Raw genomic sequence first — 11,338 nt, forward strand, 5'->3', positions numbered from 1 at the left:
AATGTGCATCACCAAGGGTGAACCGATACATGAACTATGGATGTAGAGACATAATTATATGTCAGTTTAGGTTCCTTAATTTAACAAATGTGCCACTTTGGTAGTGGTGGAGACTATGTTTATATTGAGACAGAAGTTATATGGGAACTCTATCTTTCCTCGTGGATTTTCTGTAAATATTATTATTCTAAAAATTGAACAGAGCATACTTAGCCCAGATCTTGCCCATTTTCCCTTCTCCTCTGATCCAGTTTGAGGCCTCTGCACAACTATGTTGCACATGATTTTCAGCCAGGTTAAGAATCATCCGAGCTTGATTCCCTTCTTCATCTTTATTGGAGCTGGAGGTACTGGTGCAGCACTGTATGTCACCTGCCTAGCCTTGTTCAATCCATATGTCAATTGGAACAGAAAGAATAACCCAGAGCCCTGGAACAAACTGGGTCCATATAATCAATACAAGTTTTTTTGCAGTGAATATTGATTACAGTAAACTGAATAAAGAAGGTTCAGACTTCTAAACAAAATGTTTCACTTAAAGCTGCTTGAAATGAAGGACTTCCAGAAGCCATTGCACAATTTTACACTGAAATAGAAAATACTTTCCTTCTAAATGTGAGAATATGTGTTGATGTATAATGTTGGAGTTTACAATGATTAATAAATATATGAAACATAAAATAAAATAAAAATAAATTCGAGAGACATACAAACGAATCTTGGAACTGAGTGGCTCTTGGCAGAAATGTCTCCGGACTTTGCATTAGGCTACCTTCTCAGGGCCACCCAGATGGGAGTTGGTGCCATCTCTCCTGTTTCCAAGGAGGCCCGGCAGCCACTATCTTCCAGAACTCAATGAAAAATGCAGGTACAAGCCAACAGTGTCAACACATGCCAGGCCTCACGGGATAGGGGAGGAGAAGGACTGGCTCCTTCTCCTCCCCCACCCAAACGGGACCCAGAGATGATGCCCACGAATGGCCCCCAGCGACTTATTAAGCTTCTTAATGGCGATGATCCCAGAGACACACAAACAAATCTCAGAACTGAGCAGCTCCTGATAGAAATCTCTCCAGACCCTAATTATTAAAATTTTAGAATTCCAAGATTGTGCGGCCACAAGAGTGACTGCACAATATTCTATACTATTCATAACCAGCAATACAAACCAAACTGTCTAACATTGCCTTTTTGGCAGGTCTGAGTGTTGGGGGAAAATTCTGAAAATTAATAGTGGGACTGGTGTCAAAATATTGAATGTAATCAAAGTAGAGAGAGTAATGTGGAAATTCTCTGCCACACAGGCAGGGGTAGGGGTGGAATGGGAGATATACTGGGGTTTTTGGAGGTGGAGAATGTGCACTGGTGAAGGGATGGGTGTTTAATCATTGTATGACTGAGATTCAAACATGAAAGCTTTGTAACTGTTCTCACGGTGATTCAATAAATAAATTTAAAAAATAAAATAAATTCCATTTTTAAGTGTATTTAGATTTCTACTCTATCTCAGATGTTATGGACACTTTTTTCACTGAGCCTCTTTGCTAAAAATACCTACAAAATTGGGAATAGTTCAAGAGACAAGCAAAGAACTTGAAAGTAGAAGGCTCTGTTTGGAGGCTCTTGGACCAGAGGAGCACCACAGTGGTAGGTTGTCTCTTGTGCCCCCCAAAAGAGGAAGGCTTCCTAGACTCCTAGTTTTATGACCCTTGACCTAGCAACAGCAGATAAGATTCTCCTAACATCCAACAGAAAATCCGACCCGTAACCTAGCAAGAGGAGGTCAATAGGGACTTTACCAGAAATCAGATAGGCCAGAGAAGCACTATCTCTTCCCTGTGGAATTCCAGTTTCCAAAGAGAAAGCTGAAAAGGGAAGGCAGAACAAGGATCAGGTTCTGGTGATCCTTTCCCCTGGAGGGTCTGAGACACTCTTCCCCATCTAGAAAGAGCAAGATTGACCAGTTGGAAAGGCAAGGGGAACTAGTCACAGAAAGTACAACATATAGGAAACCTCCTTGTCCTTGTGTGAATGAAATTTTCCTCCCAATCCAGAAACACTGGGAAGAAACAGGGAAAGGCACCATATCATAACATGCAGTTTCAGACAAAAACTCTTTGGTCAAGTGGAAAATCAAAATAAAGAAAGATGTTAGAGGAATCTGCAGTTTCTAATACTTGTATCTGAAATTCAATGGATCCCGATTATTGGCCAAATGAACATATCTGCACACTAAAAGTCTATTTACCCCAATGATATCTGATCTATATTTCAATATATACCACTCATAAGAATAACTACAAAGCACATCACTTGATCACTTGATCACTTAACATCCCGTTACTCATCGATTTGCTCGAGCAGGCACTAGTAACATCTCCATTCTTCCCTCTTGTGCACCAGTGTAGCACAATGGAATCTGCTCTTCCTAAGAACACGAAGATCCTCAAACCGAACATTCAGAGTCTTGACGAAGAAGTCTGACCATCTCTTAGGTGGCCAACCATGTAATCTTTGACGTTCCATGGAATCCAGTCGGTAATGGCTCTAGTCCAGCAATCATCTCCAAATCTCATTACGTGTCCAGCCCATCTGATTTTTGATGACTTGGCAAATGAGACAGTGTCCCTGATTCTTGACCGTCGACGAAGGTCAGAACTCCAGATTCTTTCTCTCATTTGAGTGAAACGTGATAATCCAAGCATAGCTCTTTCAATTCCTCTTTGGGAGACCTGAATAGCATTCTCATCCTGTTTGCGTAGGACCCAGGTCTCTGAGAACTACGTTAATGCAGGAAGAACAGTGGAATCAAAGAGATGTGCCCAGAGCAGTAGGTTCTTCGTCCTCCTAGCTATTTCTTTGACGCTCTTGAAGGAGTTCCAAGCCGCTCTCTTTCTCTTGTTGCATTCTAAGATGTTCATCTGCTTGAAAGCTTGAAAGCGAATGGAACTCTGGAATGAAACCATTTCTCATAAACATTGTCTTTGTGAGATTCAGCTGTAGTCTGACTTTTCCACACTCGCAGTCGAAGTCGGCCAACATTTGTGCCGCTTGGCTGATGTTTGGTGTTATTAGAATGATGTCATCAGCAAAGCAGAGGTAGTGTAGTTGCTGATCATCTATCTTCATTCTCATTCCTTCCCATTCCAGTCGTCACATGACGTTCTTGAGGGTGGCACTGAAGAGTTTCGGTGAAATGATATCACCCTGCTGAACCCCTCTCTTGACGTCAATGATCACCTCCCTATAGAATGGTGAGATTTTGGTAGTGAATCCACAATACAGCTCGAGGAGGATCCTGATGTATTGAGCTTGAACGCCCTTTTTGGCTAGGGCTTCGATGACCACTTCAATCTCAACAGAATCAAAGGCCTTCTTTAAATCAATGAATGTTAGACAGAGGGGCATCTTGAACTCCTGAGAAATCTCAATGAACTTGGTTATTGTGTGGATATGGTCGATGGTACTGAATCCTTTTCGGAAACCGGCTTGCTTGCAGGTTGTCCTTCGTCTAGTGTTCTGCCAATCCTATTCAGGATGACTCGAGTGAACAGCTTGTAGATGACAGACGATAGGCAGATCGGACGATAGTTGCCAATGTCATGGATGTCTCCCTTCTTGTACAGTGGTACAGTCCTGTGGGTTTTCCATTGGGACGGAACCTTGCATTCAGACAGGTAGCATGTGAAGAGCCGAGCCAGTGTATTGATGAGTACTGACTGCAGGTTCTTCATGTCTTTGGGTCTGACTTTGGGTCAGGTGCTCTTTGTTTCTTTACCCATGTAATGACATGTCGGATTTTGGAAGGGAGAACATTGGGAACGACATATCCATCCTGCAGAATTTGGTATGTGGGCAGGTGGACATGGCCATCGAAGAGATCTGAGTAGAAGTCATGTATAATCTTCTCCATTGCCCTTCTGGAAGATGTGATAGATCCATCAGGACGTTAGAGGGCAGTCATCTTGGTCCTGTAGTTGGTGAAGGACACACGGGTGTTGTAAATCCTTTCCCCAGCTTCTGCCGCATTGGCCAACACTGCTGCTTTTCTCTCTTCGAGGTCTTCCTTGATCGCTTCTCTGCACTGCTTTGCAAGCTCGGACATTCGCTTGTGGTTGCCTGAGGCTTGCTCCAAGCCACGTTAGTGAATGTGCTCGAGAGTTTTCGAAGACAGGCATCTTTTTGTTGTTATCTCTCTCTCAGTGATCTTAGCACAATCACAGAGGTGCTGAACCAGTCGATCTTATTCCTCATCAGTGTTGTCAATGAAGGCATCTTCCCATGTTGCCGCAACAGTGCCAAAGATCTTCCAGTTGGTTGTCCTTCTGTAAGTTCTCTTCTTAAACTTTCTAGCCCTTTCTCCCCGCTCTGTGAAGTATAATTTTGCACAAAGGAGATGGTGGTCCTATCTCATTTGAAATTTTGGGACAGCAGCAACATCGTCAAGGAAGACCGTCAATTGAATATGATGTGGTCATATATAAGACTTTTTAAAAATAACTATAATGGATATGTTGAGAAAGGAAACAAAATAATATTAAATAAAAATGCTTAATTAAAACCGGAGAAGGAAAATTTGAGGAAGAAAACGGGAAATTTTAACAAACAGAAATTAGTTATATAGGTGTTAGACATTAATACAACTATATAAGCAATAATTTCAAATATTAATAGACTAAATATGTCAAACAAAAGAGATTGTCAAAGTGGGAAAATCAGATTGTCAGATTGTCGACACTACCTCCACTACCCAGCCGTCGCCACACTCCAGGACGCTTTCCGGACCCATCATAAGACACTAAATACCCATCTTCCGGAATTTTCGTACCATATTTGATAGGGTTAAAATATGGTAACACCTCCAAGGGTGATTAGAGGTCGCCCCAAAAGCCTCTATCTCTCTCAGAAAGACTGGCAAGCTACCGAGAGTATTCCGCCCGCACGGAAGAGCCTGGCAAGCTATCCATTGTGTATTCGATATGTCAAAACCAGTAACTAAAACTGGTCTCATTCACCTGACCCTGAAGGCTTCACCGACATGGCAGCACTGAGAAGGATGAGAAAGGAGAGGCCGACAAAATCTCAAGGCCGAACGAGGCTGCCACAATGAAGGAAGACAAAAATGATCGTCTGTACATTCAATGCACGTACGCTAGCATCAGATGCATCCATCGAGGACCTGATGGTACAAACGCGAATGATCAAGTACGACATCATTGGTCTGACCAAGATAAGAAGGCACGAATCTCACCATGCCGTTTTTGACACTGGAGAAGAATTGTTACTCGCAACATGCGATAAAAGAGGTGTTGGAGGCATCGGTGTCCTTGTCAACACAAACTTGGCCAAGAGCATTGATTCACTCGAATGCCTAACAACCCGAAACGGACATTTGAATAGATGTGGCTCACTGCCTGCAGTTTCTATCTTCATTGTTTACAAACCAACATCTCATTATGATGAAAGAGAAATCGAGAAGTTGTACATGGAGCTGGAGAAGTTCTATAAAGAAGACCACACCTTCTACAAGATCATCATGGGTGATTTTAATGCCAAGATAGGACCGAGAAGATCAGCTGAAGAACTTCACATCGGGACCCATGGCCTAGAATGGAACGAACAGGATGAGAGACTGTCTGATTTCATCATGTCGACCAAGACCATCCATGGTAACTCACAGTTCCAGAAGGCAGAATCTAAATGTTGGACATGGGAGTCTCCCGGTGGACAATTTCACAATGAAATAGACCACATCATATTCAATCGACAGTTTTGCCTGACCGATGTCGCTGTTGTCCCAAAATTTTGAAAGGGATCGGACCACCGTCTCCTTCGTGCAAAATTCTACTTCACAGAGCGGGGAGAAAGGGCTGAAAAGTTCAAAAAGAGAACTCCCAGAAAGACCACCAACTGGGAACTCTTTGGCACTATTGCGGCAACATGGGAAAACGCAATTGTTGACAACATTGACGAGGAATACGATCGACTGGTTCAGCACCTCCATGAATGTGCAAGGAACGTCAAGAGAGATATAGCCACAAAAAAAGCCTGTCTTCGAAAACTCTTGAGCTAATTCGCCAGCATGGTTTGGCGCATGCCTCAGGCAACCGCAAACTAACATCCGAACTCGCAAAGCAGTGCAGAGATGCAATCAAGGAAGACCTCAAAGAGAGAAGAGCAGAAGTACTGGTAGATGCGGCAGAAGCTGGGAAAAGTATTCGTAACGCCCGCCTGTTCTTCGCCAATTACAAGACCAAGATGACTGCATTCCAACGTCCTGATGGATCCATCACATCCTCCAGAACGGCAATGGACAAGATTATCCATGACTTCTACTCAAATCTCTTCGATAGCCATGCCCACTTGCCGACATACTAAATTCCACAGGATGGATATGTCGTTCCCAATGTTCTCCCTTACAAAATCCGACATGCCATTTCGTCGGTAAAGAAACAAACAGCACCCGGCCCAGACAAGGTCAGACCTGAACACCTGAAGAACCTGCCATCAGTACTCATCAATACACTGGCTCGGCTCTTCACTCGCTACCTGTCTGAATGCAAGGTTCCGTCCCAATGGAAAACCAGCAGGACCGTACTACTGTTCAAGAAGGGAGACATCCATGACATTGGCAACTATCGTCCTATCTGCCTATTGTCTGTCATCTACAAGCTGTTCACTCGAGTCATGCTAAATAGGATTGGCAGAACACTAGATGAAGGACAACCATGTGAGCAAGCCGGGTTCCGCAAAGGATTCAGCACCATCGACCATATCCACACAATAACCAAACTCATTGAGGTTTCTCAGGAGTTCAAGATGCTGCTCTGTTTAATGTTCATTGATTTAAAGAAGGCCTTTGATTCTGTTGAGACGGAAGCGATCATTGAAGCCCTAGCCAATCAGGGCATTCAAGCCCAATACATCAAGATCCTCCTCGAGCTGTATTGCGGATTCACTACCAGGATCTCACCATTCTACAAAGAAGTGATCGTTGATGTCAAGAGAGGGGTTCGGCAGGGTGATACCATTTCACCGAAACTCTTCAGTCCCACCCTCGAGAACATCATGCGATGACTGGAATGGGAAGGAATGGGAGTGAAGATAGATGGTCGGCAATTACACCACCTCCTCTTTGCTGATGACATTGTTTTAATAACACCAAACATCAGCCAAGCGGCACAAATGCTGGCCGACTTTGACCGTGAGTGTGGAAAGGTAGGACTACAGCTGAATCTTACGAAGACAATGTTTATGAGAAACAGCCTCGTTCCAGATGCCCCATTCGCTCTCAATGGAACGACCATCTCCGAATGCAACAGCTACATAGGTCGAGAAGTATCTAGGTCGAGAAGTCAACATGACAAATGACCTGGCACCTGAGCTGCGCAGGAGGAAGAGAGCTGCTTGGAACGCCTTCAAGAACATCGAAGAAATAGCTAAGAGGACGAAGAACCTCCGGCTCCGGGCACATCTCTTTGATTCCACTGTTCTTCCTGCATTAACATATGCCTCAGAGACCTGGGCCCTACGCAAACAGGATGTGAACGCTATTCAGGTCTCCCAAAGAAGAATAGAAAGAGTTGTGCTTGGAATATCAGGTTTCACTCAAATGAGAGAAAAAATCCAGAGTCCGACATTCGTCGACGATCAAGAATCAGGGACGCTGCTCATTTGCCAAGGTGTCAAAAATCAGATGGGCTGGTCACGTAATGAGATTTAAAGACAACCGCTGGACTAGAGCTGTTACTGACTGAATTCCACGGGATGTCAAAGACCGCGTGGCCGCCCACCTACCAGATGGTCAGACTTCTTCGTGAAGATCATGAACGATCGGTTTGAGGCTCTTCATGTTCCCAGAGCGAACAGATGCCAATGGGCTACACTAGCACGCGACAGGGACAAATGGAGACGTTACTGGTGCCCGCTCGAGCAAATCGACGACTAACGGGAAGTTAAGTGATTAAGTGATTAAGTGTCAGAGTGGGTAGAAAAATTATACCAAGCATATATTGTCTATAAAGAATTCAATTTAAACATAAAGCCTAAAGGAGGTAAAAAGTTTAGAGAGAGACAGAGAAACCAAGCTAATAATAATAAACAGAAAACTGGAGTAGTACACTAATGTCAGTTAAAACAAACTTCAGAACAAGAAAAATTATTAGTCATATTAGCCATATAGTGGTATATTATACCATATAGTCGTATATTATACAATGACAAATAAATCAATTCATCAAGAAGACATAGTAATCCTTAATGTGTATGCACCTTAAAATACAGTATCAAAGTTCTTAAGGGATAAAATGATAAAAAAGAAAAGATATATAGATAATTCACCAATATACAATTGGATATACTAATGTCTTTATACAGTCCAAAATGGCTCTGCAATTTATAGAATTTAATTTAGGATATAGATAAGCTGAACAACTTTATAAATAATTTTATCTAGTAGTTAAAAAAAACTGTAGCACTGTCCTCCCGTTGTTCATCGATTTGCTCGAGCGGACACCAGTAACGTCTCCATTGTGAGACTTGTTGTTACTGTTTTTGCAATGATAGCACAGCGGGTAGGGTGTTTACCTTGCATGCAGCTGACCTGGGTTTTATTCCTCAATCCCTCTCGGAGAGCCCGGTAAGTTACAGAGTATCGCGCCCACACAGCAGAGCTTGGCAAGATACCTGTGGCATATCCAATATGCCAAAAACAGTAACATCAAGTCTCATTTCATGTACCTTGAGTGAGTAGAAGATATTGGGCTACACTAGCACGTGACAGGGACGAATGGAGATGTTACTGGTGCCTGCTCGAGCAAATCGTTGGGCAACAGGACGACAGTGCTACATTTTTTTAAAAAAACCATTTATTTAAAAACCATTTATTTAAAAAGGAAATTTTTCAGACAAATTTGAAGTCAAATTTCTAGGCTACACATTCACAAATCATGAGATCTTAAATTCTTGGGCATCTCTTTTCATCTGTTCATCTGGAGGAACTACCTGTCCAACTTTCTGTATTAAATGTGGGGTAAAGGCCAGGACACATTTTCCAAAAAGAGCAAGAGAGTAAATTTGGGGGTAGGAGAATCAGTTATGGGTCATTATGATCTTAGAAAACAAATGATGTCAGAGACAATGGATACATTGATGAATATGTCTGTCTGTATTCCAGAAAAACTTAAGACGAGGCGATAGTACAGAGGGAATAGTACAAGGTTGGCCTTGCACAGAGCCAACCCTGGTTCAATTCCTGGCACCTTAGATGTTCCCTGGAACACAGCCAGGAGTGATCCCTAAACACAAAACCAAGAGTAAATTTTGAATACTCAGTGTTTAATAAGCATTGACAAATAAATAAATTAAATTAAAAAATCAAAAACCCAAAACCTTTACTTAAGATTCTTAAAATTTGTTTGTTATAAATATTCAATATTTTGAGAAATTCTGTTCCTTTTATGATTTTGTTTTTTAAAATCTTCAGAAATGTTGAAATCATTCTGAAATTCTAACCATACAAAAATAAATGCTGGACTGAGTTGCTCCCCCCCCCCAAAAAAAAAATAGAACGTATACTTTTCTTAAGTTCACCTGAAATAGTCATCTAAAGAGACCAGGCATTGGGTCATAAAACACACCTTTATAAATTTAAAGTAAAAAAAATCATGCAAAATTTGACTTCAGATCTCAGCAAGATATTACTGAAATTAACAGAATGATAGCTGGAAAATTTCCAGATATGTTGAAACTATGCAGTACACTTCTAAATGAACCTTGGGTCAAAGATGAAATTTCAAAAGAAATTTTAGAGGATTATCAATTAAAGAAAATACAAACAATCAAAATTATGTATATTGTAGTTAAACCAATGAATAGGGAAAATTAGAACATAAAATTCCTATATAATAACATAACAAAGAGATAAGCAACCTAAGTGTTCGTCCGCCTTAGCAAAAACGAGAATGAACAGTACATTAAATGTAAATCATAGACAACTCAAGTAATAAAATTAAAGTAGAAATCACCCAAGGTTAAAAGAGAAAAAAGAGAAATAACAAAAGCTAATGTTTTCCCAATAAAGGAGTCCATAAGATAGTAGAGGGGTCAGCGCACACCCCCCACCCCAGATTCAATCACGACAACACATGCCCCCCTTTCAGAGAACCACCAGGGTGACTCTGGTGATTCCCAGCACTGACTCCCAAGCACCTTGGCATGCTTGGGTCCTCGCATCGACCTGCTGTCTGGGTTGAACAAACATTATCAGAAGTGGTCCCAGACATCCTGAGCACTACTTGGGAAACCTGACAAAATTAATTTTAAAAATTAAAACATTAATTGAAAACAAATTTCAATTCAGGACAGCCCACATAATTTAAAATTTGTCTTCAATGGCGCCTTCAGACTTGCAGATACCCTATTATTGCTGCTGAGGTTTTGGCCAGACCCCAAAACTTTGGGAAAAGTTTACCAAGAAAGTAAATGGCCAAAAGTTAGGCATGTGGAGGACACACCCACAAACCACCTCTGGCTCAGCTATATAATTGGAGGCAAGGCCTCTCTGGTTCCTGATCAAACTGCTAAATGGTCATGATCCCAGAGACTCAGAGACAAATCTCGGAACCCAGCAGCTTTTGGCAGAGATGCATCCAGTCCATGCAATGGATTACCTTCTCCAGACAATCCCAAGAGGAAAGGATGTTGTCCCTCCGCCTGCTCCCTCTTGGCGGCTCGGCAGTCGCCATCTTCCAGAGGTCATTGGACAGTCAGGTTTGGGCCCACAGTGATGAGACACATGCGGCCGCCCAGGATGAGGGTGGAGCCGGCCCTTTCCTCCCTGCCCCAATGAGATCCTGAGTCACCACCCACGAATGGCTTCTCTGGCTCCTGATCAAGCTGCTTAATGGCCATGATCCAAGAGTCTCAGGAACAAATCTCAGAACCCAGCAGGTTTTGGCAGAAATTCTCCAGATTTAATTGTTAAAATTTCGGAATTCCAAAATCACACAGCCACTACTGTGCTGCACGACATCATATGTTATTCATTAACAGCAATAGAAAACAAATAGTTTCTTGTTGCCTTTTCGGCATATCTGAGTGTTGGGGTAAAATCATGAATGATAATAGTGAGTCTGGTGTCAAAATATTGAATGTAATCAAAGTAGAGAGAGAGAGTAATGTGGTAATCATCTGCACCACAGGTAGGGGGAGGGTGTGGGATGGGGAGTATACTGGGGTTTTTGGTGATGGAAAATGGGCACTGGTGAAGGGACGGGTGTTTCATTGTATGACCGAGACTTAAACCCGAAGGCTTTGCAACTGCTCTCATGGTGATTCA

The 11,338-nt window shown here is 42.3% G+C and overlaps 1 pseudogene; it reads left to right on the forward strand.

The window, feature by feature from the left end:
- The first annotated feature begins 271 nt into the window (after window positions 1-271).
- Window positions 272-521, forward strand: LOC130039412 (cytochrome c oxidase subunit NDUFA4-like; annotated as a pseudogene).
- The last annotated feature ends 10,817 nt before the right edge of the window (window positions 522-11,338 follow it).

Source organism: Sorex fumeus, unplaced genomic scaffold (genome assembly GCF_029834395.1).
Source record: "Sorex fumeus unplaced genomic scaffold, SorFum_2.1 ptg000086l, whole genome shotgun sequence".
NCBI lineage: Eukaryota > Metazoa > Chordata > Mammalia > Eulipotyphla > Soricidae > Sorex > Sorex fumeus.